This window comes from Mustelus asterias, chromosome 5, assembly GCF_964213995.1.
Source record: "Mustelus asterias chromosome 5, sMusAst1.hap1.1, whole genome shotgun sequence".
Classification (NCBI taxonomy): domain Eukaryota; kingdom Metazoa; phylum Chordata; class Chondrichthyes; order Carcharhiniformes; family Triakidae; genus Mustelus; species Mustelus asterias.
Window position 1 is genome coordinate 43004522 of NC_135805.1, and position 16245 is coordinate 43020766.

Sequence of the window (16245 nt, forward strand, 5' to 3'; positions counted from 1 at the left end):
AAGGGTGCAGAGGAGATTCACCTGGATATTGCCTGGGCTGGCGCATTTTCAGCTATGAAGAAAGAATAGATTTAATTTGATTTGATTTATTATTGTCACACATTAGTATACCGTGAAAAGTATTGTTTCTTGCACGTTATACAGACAAAGCATACCGTTCATAGAGAAGAAAACGCGAGAGTGCAGAATGTAGTGTTACAGTCATAGCTAGGGTGTAGAGAAAGATCAACTTAATGCAAGGTAAGTCCATTCAAAAGTCTGACAGCAGCAGGGAAGAAGCTGTTCTTGAGTCGGTTGATACGCGACCTTAGACTTTTGTATCTTTTTCCCAAAGGAAGAAAGAATGTCTGGGGTCTGTGGGGTCCTTAATTATGCTGGCTGCTTTGCCAAGGCAGCGGGAAGCGTAGACACTTTCTAAGGTAAGGGTCGGGAAATTTAGAGGGGATTTGAGGAAAGACATTTTCACCCAGAGGGTGGAAGAAATCTGGAACTCTGTCTGAAAGGTTAAAGTTTATTTATTAGTCACTAGTATGCTTACATTAACACTACAATGAAGTTACCGTGAAATTCCCCTAGTCGACACAGTCTGGTGCCTGTTCGGGTCAATGCACCTAACCAGCACGTATTTCAGAATATGGGAGGAAACCGGAGCACCTGGAAGAAACCCGTGCAGACACTGGGAGAGTGTGCAAACTCCACACACACAGTGACCCTAGCCAGGAATCGAACCCAGGTCCCTGGCACTGTGCTACCGTACCGCCCTATGGTAAAGGCAGGAACCGTAACATTTAACAAACATTTCAATGAGCACTTGAAATGCCATAGTGTACAAGGCTACAGACTAAGTGTTGGAAAATGGGATTAGAATAGATTGGCTTTTTGATGGCCAGCATAAACATGATGGGCCAAAGTACCTCTTCTTGTGCTGCAAAACTCAATGACTCAAAGTCAGATCAAGATCCCTGCTGTTGGTATCTTCCCAGTTTTCACAATGGTTTATCTTCCATCTGGTCTTCAGTGTTTTGCATGAAACATGCAAGAGTTTATTTAAATGTTACAATGTTTTATTAAAGACTACAAGGAAAAAAATCAGTTAACACATAAATGATTTTGACTTTACATAGAGGTATGTTGTTGAAATTTGCAGAAGACACCAAAGCAAAGAGTATGGATAATGATGTGGCAGACTCGACCAAAATAAAGGAAGAATGGGTGGATAAATGACATTGAATATACCCAAATATTCATTTTGGAATGAAGAGCAAAAAGGTCACGTTACTTGAATGGCAAGAGCTTAACTGGTGTGAGAGAACAAAGAAATCTAGAATATAGAAACTTAAGGTAGCAACTCAAGTTGATAGGACCATAAAGGGTGTAAGCAAAGTACTAGTGTTCATTTGCATTTGAATTATACAAGTAGAAAGACACAACCTTGATCAGACCACATGGTATATTGTGTGCAGTACTGGTCACCATATTGCACATGTCAACATTGGAGGATTAGCGAGGTTGCAGAAATGAGATTTGAGACTCATGCAACCATCAGAAAAGATTGAATATTCTGCATGCAAGATTTGTTATTTCTATTTTTTAGGTTTCACTGTTGGTTTGGAACACCTATGGATTTTCTACGTTAAACACAGTTTAAGTTAAATAGTTCAGTTTGAATTTCTGTTAGTGAGACAATGGGCTGTCAAGGCAGTTGGGATTCTTTACGCAAAGGCTGTTATTTGTAAGGAACTAAGTTGCTCGAGAATCTAGATTCTCTTATGTTGTAATTGGGATGTTTTTTCAGTTTGAAGAAAGGGCTGCAAAGTAGTTCGTTCTAAGGATGACTCCTTGTCTATAAACAAAACCTATGCATTGATTTAATTGATAAACTATATAGGGCAGAGTGTTGTCTATATTGGAAGGATACTTTTCTTTCTGTTTTATCATTGAAAGGAAATGTTATTAACATTTGTTCTTGATGGCTTTGGTTCTGTGGGTATAGGTTACATTATGTATTACTGTTCCATATCTAAAGGTTATGTATAATTTGTTCACACTGGAATTTAAACCCTAGGGGCCCGGGGGGGGGGGGGGGGGGTCAAGGGATGGGACATTTCTCTTTTAGTCTACATGGCTCTAGTTACAGAGGTGGAGTGACACAAGGTGGCTCGCAGCCTAAGCTGATTCAAAGGGTTCATTTGAACTATTTCTAAATAAGGGGTTCTGGAATAATGGGAAATGGGGAAAACAGTTGGCAAATTTGCATCTTTGTTGGCACAGTGCCTTCTGGAATATGACTCCTCTGGAAACAGTTCAACATCACTACGAGGATCAAGAAGAGAAAGACATCACCTGTGCTGATAGCTCTCAAGGACTCCTAGGAACTTGAGAGATGAGGGTCTGCCCATGTTACCTTCACCGTTTTAAGTTTATATAATTCCTGATTCATAAATAATAGTTATTTGTTCCTTGTTATGTCAAGCACAACTGAGGATCATCGTGTTTAAAAATTAAGAATTTGGAACTGGAATTCTATTTGGAAGGGTTTTATACCTCAAGACGCTAAATTCTTACATGGGCTGTCCGAGCGAGACTTGATGGAAAATGATTTAAAATTATGAAGAGAAACTTCTTCACCTGTAGGTGGACAAGGAGGTGCTAACAGATCAAATAAAGAATTTGGGAGAAATTCATTTACACAAAAACTAGTGAAAATGTGGAGTGGTTGAAGCAGATAGCAGGAGAAGGGAATGGAAGGATATGGGGCTAGAGTGAGAAAAGGTGATTTAAGTGGGAGAAGGCTTGTGTAGAGTTCAAGTATAAACCAGCTGAACTCAATAACCTGTTTCTGTCCTGTATAATTTATTGCAATTCTATGTTAAAATATACTGAATTATAATTATTTATTTGGTTCTTAGACAAATACGATATTATTATTATACTGAAAGTTGAGTTTGTTCTGTCAATGACACCACCAGAGGGAGGCATTCACAGCCAGTTGAACTGTATTGGTAAAGTCAAGAACTCTTTTTCCTGAAAACTCTTTGTACTTACACCAAATGGACTGCAGCAGTTCAAGAAGATGGCTCACTACCACCTTCTTTAGGACAACTAGGGACAGGCAATAAATGCTAGCCTAGCCAGCAACATCCACATCCTGTGAAAGAACAAAAGAACACACCTTTTGAATAGAACTTGGACTCTAACACTATATATCAGTGGTTCCAAAACTTCTTTCACTGGGCCGCACTTTCGGAATAAAAATTTGCTCGCGCCACACCAAATTTTTTATTGATAAGAAATACATTCAAAAACAAAAAAAAACAACTCCTAGCAGTGCTTGATTCATAACATAGAACACAACTACTTTATAATATGATCATGGGACATCCAGAAAGTATAAAACAATGCTTGTTTAAACCATGTTTAAATGTTTCTTTGATTGTCCTTGAATCTTCCCGCCACACTTGCCATCCTCTCTCGCCGCAACAGTGTGGCGCGCCGCACCCTTTGGGAACCACTGCTATATACTATTTATATTACACATAAGCTGATACTTTCCCCATTTTCCTTCTGGCTTGCAAAAGTGCATGAAACCTTAGAATACGAAAAAGTTAATTAACTACATTTCTATTTTGTTTTTCATTATTTCATGAAAATATTGAACCTATTTCCTTTGGCTTTAAGCTAAATTCCTGAGAAAAATTATGGGTCTCCAATTTTATCTGAAGTCTCAAATTATAATAAATTACAAAAGCAGCCAGTGTCCTGAGAAAAAGGCACAATAGGCGTTAAGAAATCTTTGTATCATGTGCCAGTACATTATGAACTTACAATATTTCAAAATGTCAAAGACTAAACACATTAGCACATTCTGCTACCTTCCCTTTATGTTATTATTAGCACCTTCTGTGGTCTTTAACAGCGCCATTAACACTCCCTTTGTCTTGTCTCCATGCTATCTTTGTCAATCTCTCCATGATATCTTTGGCAATCTCTCCTGAGCTCTCACCTATCCCTGGTTATATATTCTGCTCCACAACCTCCCTCCCCTCTCCAACTATATAATCCATCACATTTCTTCCCCTCTTCAGCTCTGAAGAAAACTCTTATGGACTCATCGCTTCTCGGCCTTTTGGCTAAGATCAAGTGTAGTATGGTCGGCAGCCCATGGTCGGCCGCACTTGGTTGAGGTCATTAGGTTACGCTGAAGCTTCATATGTTTCATATGAAGCAATTTTTAAAAGCGGCATCTCGGCCTTTTGGCTAAGATGCAAATGAGCTCAAGTCTTGGAGGAGGAACCTCCCCCTTCTCCAATCAGCTTGGCTCATGTAGATCAGGCCCAGGACAGGGTGGTTTGGTCGCTCACCCTGTCTTGTCAGCCTGGATCTGAAATGTCTCAACTTGTTGAGACTCTGAATTGGATTTGATTTGATTGAATTGGAAAAGTATTTTAAAAAACTCTTATGGACTCACTTTCCACAGATGCTGCCAGGCTTGCTGAGTCGTTCCAGCATTTGCTGTTTTTATACCCAAATCATATCTGATTTGCTAGGCAAACCAATCAGATGGGATGTTATCCTAAACTTTCTCACATCACCCCTCACATATCTCTGGTGCAGGCTTCCACCAGCTGTTACAATATACCATAGGCCTGACTAAAGAGCAGATTGAAGAGGCTACAGAAGGAGTTGGACAGGTTAGGAGAGTGGGCAAAAAAGTGGCAGGCTTTGGAATACAACGTGGGAAAGTGTGAGGTTGTGCACTTTAGTAGGAAAAATGGAGGCATAGACTATTTTCTAAATAGGGAGAGAATTTAGAAATTGGAAGTGCAAAGAGACTTGGGAGTCTCAGTTTAGGATTCTCTAAAGGTTAGTTTGCAGGTTGACTTGGTAGTTAGGAAAGCAAATGCAATGTCAGCATTCGTTTCGAGAGGACTAGAATGCAAAAGCAGGGATGTACTGCTGAGGCTTTATAAGGCTCTGGTGAATATTACGAATTGTGGAAGCACTGTTGCCTCAGCGCCAAGGACCCGGGTTCATTTCTGGCCTCAGGTGACTGTCTGTGTGGAGTTTGCATGTTCTCCCTGTGTCTGCATGGGTTTCCTCTGGGTGCTGCAGTTTCCTCCGGGTTAGGTTGATTGGCCATGCTACACTGCCCCTGAGTGTCAGGGGGATTAGCAGGGTAAATACGTGGAGTTATGGGAAGAGGGCCTGGGTGAGATAGTTGTTGGTGGAGGCTCAAAGGGCAAAATGGCCTCTTTCTGCACTGATGTGCTGGGGGGGTGGGGGGAATTCCATGGGATGTTCCTTTTTAAAAAAAAATTATTTCTTTTTGAAAGGGCACCCTGACATTTCAAAAGCCTAAGTTGTTGATCGGGCAGGCTCAATCAGAGCCCGCCCTACCACCGTGATGTCATGGAACCGCCCTACACTTCTTTTCCCCCACAAAGTGTCAAAAAATATTGCAGGAAAAACCAGCAGCACAGCAGGCCGGCTACACTCTGCTTTAGGTGGAATTCAATTCTATTTTTCCAGTGTTGAGTCCAGAAGGTTATAAGGCGCCTAACCCAATGATGTGGTACTGTACCTTAAGCTTGTATTGAGCTTCACTGGAACACTACAGTAAGCGGAGGATCAAAATGTCAGTGTGGAAGCAAGGTGGAGAATTAAAATAGAAAACCACCAGAAATTCTGTTATGCTTGTGGTCTGAGCGCAGGTGAGCCATAAAATAGTCTCCAAATTTGTGTTTGGTCTTACCAGCATCGAGGAGTCTGCATTCTGAACAGAAAATGCAGCATAATAAATTGGGTGAGTGAAGGACCAGCACTCTGAAAGCTCGTGCTACCAAGTAAACCTGTTGGACTTTAACCTGCTGTTGTGAGACTTCTTACTGTGCCGACCCAAGTCCAACGCCGGCAACTCCACATCACGTATAAATTGAAAAGAGTACATGTGAATTGCTGCTTCACCTGGAAGCAGTATTTGGGGCCTTGGACAATGAGGAGAGAGGAGGTAAAAGGGCAATTGTTACACCTCTGATGCTTAGAGGGAAAGGTGCTGTGGGAAGAGGGTGGGGCTTTGGGGATGCCAGAGGACTGGACTGGGGTGTCACGTGAGAATGGTCCTTTCAGAATGCTAATTGGGGAGGGGAGGAAATGTTTGGTGGTGGCATCATGCTGGAGATGGCAGAAACAGCAGAGGATGATCCACTGAATACAGGTTGGTGAGACTAAGGGGAATTCTATCATGCCTCTGTGAAGGAGGGGAAGGGGTGAGGGGAGAAATGCAGGAAATGGGTAGCACAAGATTCAGGGCCCTGTTAATCGCAGTGGACAGAAATCTTCAGTTGAGGATAAAGAATATATTAGAGGTGCTAGTATGGAAGGCTACACGATCATAGAATGTGATGGAGAAAGTGGGCGAATGGAATGGAATCCTTATCAGGTGTAGGCTGCGACAGGGTGTAACTGAGATAGCTGTGGGAGTCAGTGAGTTGAAATTGTGGATAGGCTATCCCCAGAAATGGGGACAGAAAAGTTGAGGAAGGGAAGTGAAGAGTCGGAGACGAACCAGGTGAAGGTGAGAGAAGGGTGGAAATGGGAAGCCAAATTGACAAAGATTTCCAAATCAGGACAAGAGCAGGAAACTGCACTGATACAATCATTAATTTTACTGGAAAAAAATTTGAAGGAGGGGGCCCAAGAAAGACTGGAACAAGGAATGCTCCACATACCCTACAAAAGACAGACATAGCTGAGACCCATATAGAACATAGAACATTACAGTGCAGTACAGGCCCTTCGGCCCTCGATGTTAAACTAGAAAGGTTGGGGGGAGGGAATCGAAATGAGGGGACTGAGAGCGAGGAGGTTAGCTCGCAAATAGATAAGGAATGTAGACAGGGTAAGAGGGAGGTTAGACGAGTGATGGAGAAGGGAAGTGCTCAGGCTGAAGGTCTGAGATGTGTCTATTTTAATGCCAGGAGTGTAGTGAATAAAGTGGATGAGCTTAGAGCGTGGATTGCTGCTTCGAATTGTGATGTGGTGGCCATTACGGAGACTTGGATGTCTCAGGGACAGGACTGGGTGCTTCAGGTGCCGGGTTTTAGATGTTTCAGGAAGGACAGGGAGGGAGGCAAGAGAGGGGGGGGAGTGGCACTGTTGATCAGGGATAGTGTCACGGCTGTAGAGAAGGTGGACGCCGTGGAGGGATTGACTATGGAGTCTCTGTGGGTGGAGGTTAGGAACAGGAAGGGGTCGGTAACGTTGCTGGGTGTTTTCTATAGGCCGCCCAATAGTAACAGAGATGTTGAGGAGCAGATGGGGAAACAGATCCTGGAGAGATGTAGGAATAACAGAGTTGTCGTGATGGGAGATTTTAATTTCCCAAACATAGATTGGAATATCCCTAGGGCTAGGGGTTTGGATGGAGAGGAGTTTGTTAGGTGTGTCCAGGAGAGTTTCCTGACACAGTATGTGGATAAGCCTACTAGAGGAGAGGCTGTACTTGATCTGGTGCTGGCTAATGAACCTGGACAGGTGGAGGATCTCTCGGTGGGTGAGCATCTTGGGGATAGCGATCATAATTCTATCTCCTTCACGATAGCATTGGAAAGAGATAGGATCAGGCAGGCTAGGAAAGTGTTTCTCTGGAGTAAAGGGAAATACAGTGTCATCAGGGAGGAAATTAGACGGGTAAATTGGAAGGAGGCATTCTTGGGGAAAAGTACCGAAGGAAAGTGGAGGATTTTCAAGGAATGTTTGTCTGGAGCTCTGTATGACAACGTTCCGATGAGACAGGGGGGTGTTGGTAGGGTACGGGAACCGTGGTGCACGAAGGTTGTGATGAACCTGGTGAATAAGAAAAGAGAGGCGTACAGAAGGTTCAGAGAGCTAGGAGGTGTTAAGGATTTAGAGGAGCATACGGGATGTAGGAAGGAGCTTAAGAAGGAAATTAGGAGAGCGAGAAGGGGTCATGAGAAGACCTTGGCGGGTAAGATTAAGGAGAATCCCAAGGCTTTCTACAAATATGTCAAGAGTAAAAGGATGAGATGTGAAGGCATAGGACCCTTAAAAGGTGAAGGGGGAAAAGTTTGTGCGGAACCGTTAGAAATGGCGGAGGTGCTTAATGAATACTTTACCTCGGTATTCACGGTGGAAAGGGATCTGGGTGGTTGTACTGCTGGTTTGCGGTGGACAGAAAGGATCGAGCATGTGGACATAAAGAAAGAGGATGTGTTGGAACTATTGAATGGCATCAAGGTTGGTAAGTCGCCGGGACCGGATGGGATGTACCCCAGGTTACTGTGGGAGGCGAGGGAGGAGATTGCGGAGCCTTTGGCGATGATCTTTGCATCGTCGATGGAGACGGGAGAGGTTCCGGAGGATTGGAGGATTGCAGATGTGGTCCCTATATTCAAGAAAGGGAACAGGGACAGCCCGGGAAATTACCGACCGGTGAGTCTAACCTCAGTGGTTGGTAAGTTGATGGAGAGGATCCTGAGAGACAGGATTTATGATCATCTAGAGAAGTTTAGTATGATCAAAAGTAGTCAGCACGGCTTTGTCAAGGGCAGGTCGTGCCTTACGAGCCTGGTTGAGTTCTTTGAAAATGTGACCAAACACATTGACGAAGGAAGAGTGGTGGATGTGGTCTATATGGACTTCAGCAAGGCGTTCGATAAGGTCCCCCATGCAAGACTTCTTGAGAAAGTGAGAGGGCATGGGATCCAAGGGGCTGTTGCCTTGTGGATCCAGAACTGGCTTGCCTGCAGAAGGCAGAGAGTGGCTGTGGAGGGGTCTTTCTCTGCATGGAGGTCAGTGACCAGTGGAGTGCCCCAGGGATCTGTTCTGGCACCCTTGCTGTTTGTCATTTTCATAAATGACCTGGATGAGGAAGTGGAGGGATGGGTTGGTAAGTTTGCTGATGACACCAAGGTAGGTGGTGTTGTGGATAGTTTGGAGGGATGTCAGAAGTTGCAGCGAGACATAGATAGAATGCAAGACTGGGCGGAGAAGTGGCAGATGGACTTCAACCCGGATAAGTGTGTGGTGATCCATTTTGGCAGATCCAATGGGATGAAGCAGCAGTATAATATGAAGGGTACCATTCTTAGCAGTGTAGAGGATCAGAAGGACCTTGGGGTCCGGGTCCATAGGACTCTTAAATCGGCCTCGCAGGTGGAGGATGCGGTCAAGAAGGCGTACGGCGTACTAGCCTTCATTAATCGAGGGATTGAGTTTAGGAGTCGGGAGATAATGCTGCAGCTTTATAGGACCCTGGTTAGACCCCACTTGGAGTACTGCGCGCAGTTCTGGTCACCTCATTACAGGAAAGATGTTGAAGCCATTGAAAGGGTGCAGAGGAGATTTACAAGGATGTTGCCTGGATTGGGAGCATGCCTTATGAGGATAGGTTGAGGGAGCTTGGTCTCTTCTCCCTGGAGAGACGAAGGATGAGAGGTGACCTGATAGAGGTTTACAAGATGTTGAGAGGTCTGGATTGGGTAGACTCTCAGAGGCTATTTCCAAGGGCTGAAATGGTTGCTACGAGAGGACACAGGTTTAAGGTGCTGGGGGGTAGGTACAGAGGAGATGTCAGGGGTAAGTTTTTCACTCAGAGGGTGGTGGGTGAGTGGAATCGGCTGACGTCGGTGGTGGTGGAGGCAAACTCGTTGGGGTCTTTTAAGAGACTTCTGGATGAGTACATGGGATTTAATGGGATTGAGAGCTATAGATAGGCCTAGAGGTAGGGATATGATCAGCGCAACTTGTGGGCCGAAGGGCCTGTTTGTGCTGTGGCTTTCTATGTTCTATGTTCTATGTTGCGCCGACCAGTGGAACCAATCTAAAGCCCCTCTAATCTACACTATTCCATATGGATACCCAAGGCCTGGTATTGCTGAATGCTGGTGCACAATGCCTCAGGATATATCAATATTGAAGTGGAGGCCTCGGACATTAGCCCCATTATTTGCACATAGAATCCCTACAGTGCAAAAAGGGGCCATTCAGCCCACCAAGTCTGCACCGACTCAGCATCTTACCCAGTCCCACCTCCCACCCTTTGCCTGTAACCCTGTACATTTAAAATAACTAATCCCCGTAACCTACACATCTTGGGACAGTAAGGGGCATTTAGCATGCCCAATGTGGGAGGAGCACTCGGAGAAAACCCATCCAGACACTGGGAGAATGTACAAACTAAACACAGGCAGTCACCCAAAACTGGAATTGAACCCGGGTCCCTGGCGCTATGAGGCATTTCATTCATTTTTATTATTGTGACAAGTAGGTTTACATTAACACTGCAATGAAGTTACTGTGAAAATCCAGCAGTGCTAACCTCTGTGCCACCCATACCTCCCTCAAAGAGCCTAACTCCTGTCATGGGCCCTGTAGGACAAATTTCTTTCTTCCACCATTATGGCAGATGTCACACGTCCAGCTGGATATTTGTGTGCATTCCTTGACCTCCATATTGGGGACTAGACCAGTGAGCACCTGAAAAGTGGACACTGGGCACTGAATGTATATGTCATAATTTCTAAAGTCTCTGCAATTTCCTCTCTCCAAAAACTTCAGAATTTGAGGATACATTTTGTCAGACCCTGATGTTTAGTGTTCCAATAACTAATATCTACATTTTCCAGCTATCTATCACAATATCACTCACCTCATATTTGACTGTTTCAGAACTCCACCTGTGTTTTTTATTCATTCGCTTGCGGGATGTGGGTATTGCTGGCTGGGCCACAGTGGTGGTGAACCGCTTTCTTGAGTCGCTGCAGTATTTGTGGTGTAGGTGCACCCGCAGTGCTCTTCGGGAGGGAGTTCCTGGATATTGACCCAGCAGCAGTGAATGAATCTCCAAGTCAGGATAGTGAGTGGGTTGGAGGGGACCTTCCACATGGAGTTCGCATGTGTCTGCTGCCCTTGTCCTTCTAGAAGGTATGGTCATGAGTTTGGTAGGGGAGTCTTGGTGAGTTCCTGCAGTGCAGTGCACAGCTGCTACTGTGCATCAGTGGGGGGATATCCTTTTGTTAAGACAAAGCACTTACTAAACACTCTACCACTTTTTGATCATCTCTTGAAATTGATAATCCTCTCATCTCAAGTGTACATGGTCATTTTGTAAACTACTTAGCTGTTCTTTTGATGTTTTAGAATTTTTCTGTGTACTTTTTATCTTTTTGAAACTTATTTTCTCATTCTCCTTTAATTTTTTCTTTATTATTATCCCTATATTGATTTTCTTTAAATAAGTTAATAATAAAGCAGTTCACTTTGGAGTAGTCATTATGCTTTATGGTATACTTATGACCACTGTCTACTCGACCATTTCTCATTCTTGTTTACTGTGTCAGGCAGTTCTAAGCTTGATAACCTTTCCAGAAAGTGTGAGTAATAGAGCACTGCTCTATATCTCTGTGGCTCATTAATTGACATATGGATAAGGCAATTTGCACCAACTGGTACATGGAGATTTAGATTGGACTTTACTACCTGTTGAGCTCTGTAAACACCTGTTGTGTTTTATATGAAGTACATGATGCAGACTACAGGGAAAATGATAGTCCTGTCCAGGTGCACACACTGTGGGAGTCACTATTATTACAGAGAAATTTATCGGGTTACAGCTGCCATCCAAGAAAAAAAGGGAAGAAAGACTTGTATTTTCATGACAATCGAATATCTCAAAAGCATTTTACAGCCATGAAGTATTTTTGAAATGTAGTCACTGTTGTAAAAAAAGAATCATTTGTATGAAGGAAAAGATGTAGCTGAAACTAAAGCCGGGATCTTCCCAATCCCCTCCTTTCCCAAAAAGAGGGCGCAATCTTACCGGATGTTCACACCCCGCTGTTACAGTAAGTGAGGAGGTGGAGATGCCGGCGTCGGACTGGGATGGGCACAGTAAGAAGTCTCACAACACCAGGTTAAGCAAGTTAAGCCAAGCAGAAACTGATAGCCAAATTCTGCACACATGAGGATGGCCTCAACCGGCATCTTGGGTTCATGTTACACTACATGTAACCCCCACTATACTGCCTGGGTTTGCAAACTCCTAACTGTCCTGGCTTGAGCCAATTCACACTCTTTAACCTTTTATTATTCCTCTGTCCACGCACACTAAGGGCGGTACAGTAGCACAGTGGTTAGCACTGCTGCTTCACAGCGCTAGGAACCCAGGTTCGATTCCCGGCTTGGATCACTGTCTGTGTGGAGTTTACATGTTCTCCCCGTGTCTGTGTGAGTTTCTTTCAGGTGCTCCGGTTTCCTCCCAGATTCTGAAAGACATGCTGGAAAGATTTAGACACTGGACTGTGGCAACTAGGGGAATTTCACAGTAACTTCATTGCAGTGTTAATGTAAGCCTTACTTGTGACTAATAAATAAACTTTAATTTTAACTTTTTAACACTATTAGTACCTGTAAAGACTTGGTTACCTGTAAAGGCTCGCATTCTAACCATTCTTCACATTCCAATCTGTAATTTATTTGCAATTGTGTTTTTGCCTATATATGCCATGTTTGTGAACTAACCTCTACACACCTGATGAAGGAGCAGCGCTCCGAAAGCTCGTGATTCCAAATAAATCTGTTGGACTTTAACCTGGTGTTGTGAGACTTCTTACTGTGCTCGAAGTAAGGACAGAGAATTTGGCGCTCAGCCAAATCTCCGCTCACTGCAGTGGGACCAGAAAATCCCACCATCTTGAATGGGTGGAAAACTCCTCCCAACGAGTTTTCCAGCGGTGGGAAGGGCCTGAAACTCCTGCCCTAAATCTATCTATCAAGTGTTGTCTTCTTCAGCTACCTCAGTAAGTATCATTTTAATAATGTTTTCCACTGTAAAGTCAAAGCAACTGAATGGAAAATCTTTCTGTCAAGTTTTAACCTTTGTTTTTCAGTGTAAATGATCACTTCTTTCATACGCTGACTTCACAATTCTCAGAGAACTCCAGTTCTGCCTTCACAGATATAACCTTGTGACTGTTATAGGATCTCATTAGTCACATACTGAGTTAACACACACCTTCCATCAAGTCATAGAATCATACAGTGCAAAAGGAGGCCGTTCGGCCCATTGAGTCTGCACTGACCACAATCTCACCCAGGCCCTTTCCCCATAACCCCATGCATTTACCCTGTTAATTCCCCTGACACCAAGGTGCAATTTAGCTTGGTCAACCCACCGAACCAGCATATCTTTGGACTGTGGGAGGAAACCGGAGCACCCGGAGGAAACCCCATGCAGACACGGGGAGGACATGCAAACTCAACACAGACAGTGACCCAAGCTGGGAATCGAACCCGGGTCCCTGGTGCTGTAAGGGAGCAGTGCTAACCACTGTGCCACCGTGTTGCCCAAGTCGGAACCTTTCAGCACACATTCTGTCTTTTGAAGGGTTGAATGCCACTTTGGGCATGGCAGTGCAGTGGTTATTTTCACAGACTACTGTAAAAATCTACATCTCATCAAATGCCACCATGGCAGTTTGAGAAGTTGAATTCAGTCTGGGATTTAAAAAAAAACTATTATCAGTGAAAGTGGTCATGAAGTTGTTGGCTGTAAAAATCCAACTAGTGCACAATGTGCAAATGAACGGACCTGTTGCCCTTATCTTGTCTGACATGTACCATGTTGGTGGCTCTGAAGTGGCCGAGCTTCAAATAAACACCCCACTGTCACTCACTGGTTGTGGGAGGGTGGAAAATTAAGCAGTTTCTATGCTGGACTGACTTGCAATTTCCCTCCTTTTTGCTGTCACCAAGGTCACTTTAAGGACCACTGGTTAGGCCGTTTACGACTTGGCAAAAATATAGGAAGTTGATTTGCATATTTAAGTAGCCCTTGTGTCAAAGTAGATCTGTTTGCCCATTTACAGGTGCACGTGAAAATTCTGTCAGCTGGATCTTTAGCATCAATGCTGAGGTAACTTCCTGATATTTAGCTTCAGACAAGAAACAGGCAGCTGATGGCAGATAATCACTGCCAACTCCTCAAGAGAATTGATTATCTTCAATAGTTGAGTGCATTTTAATTTTGTGTTTGTGAGCAAGCTGGGAGACAGGGTAGGGTGATAGATCGAGAGGTGAGTGGAATGCCCATTGCCTCCTACCTCACCCTAATAAAGTTGGGGCAAGGAAGGTTGAGGATGGCATACCCACACAGATGTAGCCCTATGGAGAACATGCCCAGCAGTGAGGGCAGCTCCTCTGAAAGATAACCTCCTGTCCTCCACAACAGCCTCTCTTCTAGTCCTGGCAAGCTCCACAAACATTCCTTAATTCTCGACCTTCTCCAAATTTGTTTGTCCAGGCTGGCTGCAGTCCCAGCAGTGGCCACGACTCCTGGTGGCGCTGCTGGGACTGAAGAATTACTGGTCACTGATTGTCCAGCAGCTTGTGGAGCTGGGATCTATGCCCTTAAAGGTTATCTGCCAGATTGCCAAAGATTCACTTTTGGGGCTGCCAGAGATGCTCATGGTGGAGCTGGATTAAGCTTTTGAGCTGGTAGACGGAGCTGCCACAGCCATTAACTTCAGACATCCACACAATTTATGTGCTGTGGCAAGTAATAAACCAACATTTCAAGATTTTCTACAGTGAACTATTAACATCAGGACCAGAATATTCAGGATCCTTTTGCAATAGGCTAGAAAACAGGAAGGCACTGGAGAGATAGAGGTGGCTCAGCATCTTCTTCCTCCATCCATTTGTGAGCAGGGGGAAAGTTACAATCCCGGCTGCTTGCTGTGAGGCCAACTGAGCCATTTATATGGCCAATAAATGGCCATTTCCCATCTCTCAGCCCACCACCATTTGGAGAACGGCCACTTGGTGACCTCCCAATGAACTCTGGAGGATCTATCTTTTATGGGCATGCAATGGCCCCTGGTGGTAAAGTGGCACAAGTACTCAATATTGCTTACCAACCTCCCCGCACCCCCTAAATCGCACTTACTTTTCTTCAAGTGCGCCAGGCCATTTAGCTGCCCTCTCCCTGGAGCTGCAGCGCTTCAACACTACCAAACTCTAGCTGCTGCTGAGACTGCTGGTCTTCTGATTTGGGTTGGCAGCTCTTCACAGGTGTCGGGGGAGGAGGAGGGTTGGCACCGTTTGTAATTGGATTGCAGCTCTGGTGGCAGTAACCTAATTAGCCAGAAATGGCAAAACGCCACCTCAGGTCTCACCACTGGCCAAAACAGACTCCTGCTTTCAGCCCCTCGCGGTGTGACTTTGGCCTTTTCCACAAAATCCAGCCCTAGGTTTCTACTAGCTTCTGAACCATGAGAACTCTGATTTGAGCTTCGAGAAAGTCTACATCTGAATGAAACACAATCGCAACACCAGCTACATTAAGCAGTTTTCCAAAGCCCCGTTCCCCACCATCACCTTCTTCACTGTCTTCAACAATCAACAAATGAAGGCAATGGAGCACGTGCAGAAAACATTGAGGAACTTCAGCCATGTGGGTAGATTGGAGAGGTAGGGTCTGTTGTCCTTAGTGAAGAGAAGGTTGAAAGGAGAATTGATAAAGGCTCCAAAATCATGAGGAGTCTGGACCGAACAGAAAGTGAGAAGCTGTTCCCCTTGACTGAAGGACCAAGAACCAAATGGCACTATTTAAGATAATTGGCAAAATAACACAAAGGTGGCATGAGGAAAAACCATTCTTAAGCAGCAATACGTTAAGATCTTGAATGCACAGCCTGAAAGTGTGATGGAGGTTGATTCAATCATGACCTTCGGAGGGAGTTGAATATTTGTGTGAAGAGAAAAGCTTTGCAATGAAAAGGGGGGACACTGGAATTAGCTGAAGTAGTGTTGCAGTGAGGCAACATGGGCAGAATAGTTCGGGGCGGCACAGTGGTTAGCACTGCAGCCTCGCAGCGCCAGAGACCTGGGTTCAATTCCAGCCTCGGGTAACTGTCTGTGTGGACTTTGTTCATTCTTCCCGTGTCTGCATGGGTTTCCTTTGGGTGCTCCAGTTTCCTCCCACAGTCCAAAGATGTGTGGGTTAGGTTGATTGGCCATACTAAATTAACCCTAGTGTCAGGGGGATTAGCAGGGTAAATATGTGGGATTACGGGAATGGGGCCTGGGAGGGATTGTGGTCGGTGCAGACTCGATGGGCTGAATGGCCTCCTTCTGCACTGTAACCATCCTTTAATTCAACAAAGTGAGTATTTGAGGAAATGCAGCACTGGTTGGATTTTAAAGGCATACTGACTGCTGATTTGT

The 16245-nt window shown here is 44.5% G+C and overlaps 1 pseudogene; it reads left to right on the plus strand.

The window, feature by feature from the left end:
• Nucleotides 1-4110: 4110 nt before the first annotated feature.
• LOC144494575 (U2 spliceosomal RNA) lies at nt 4111-4284 on the plus strand (annotated as a pseudogene).
• Nucleotides 4285-16245: the final 11961 nt, after the last annotated feature.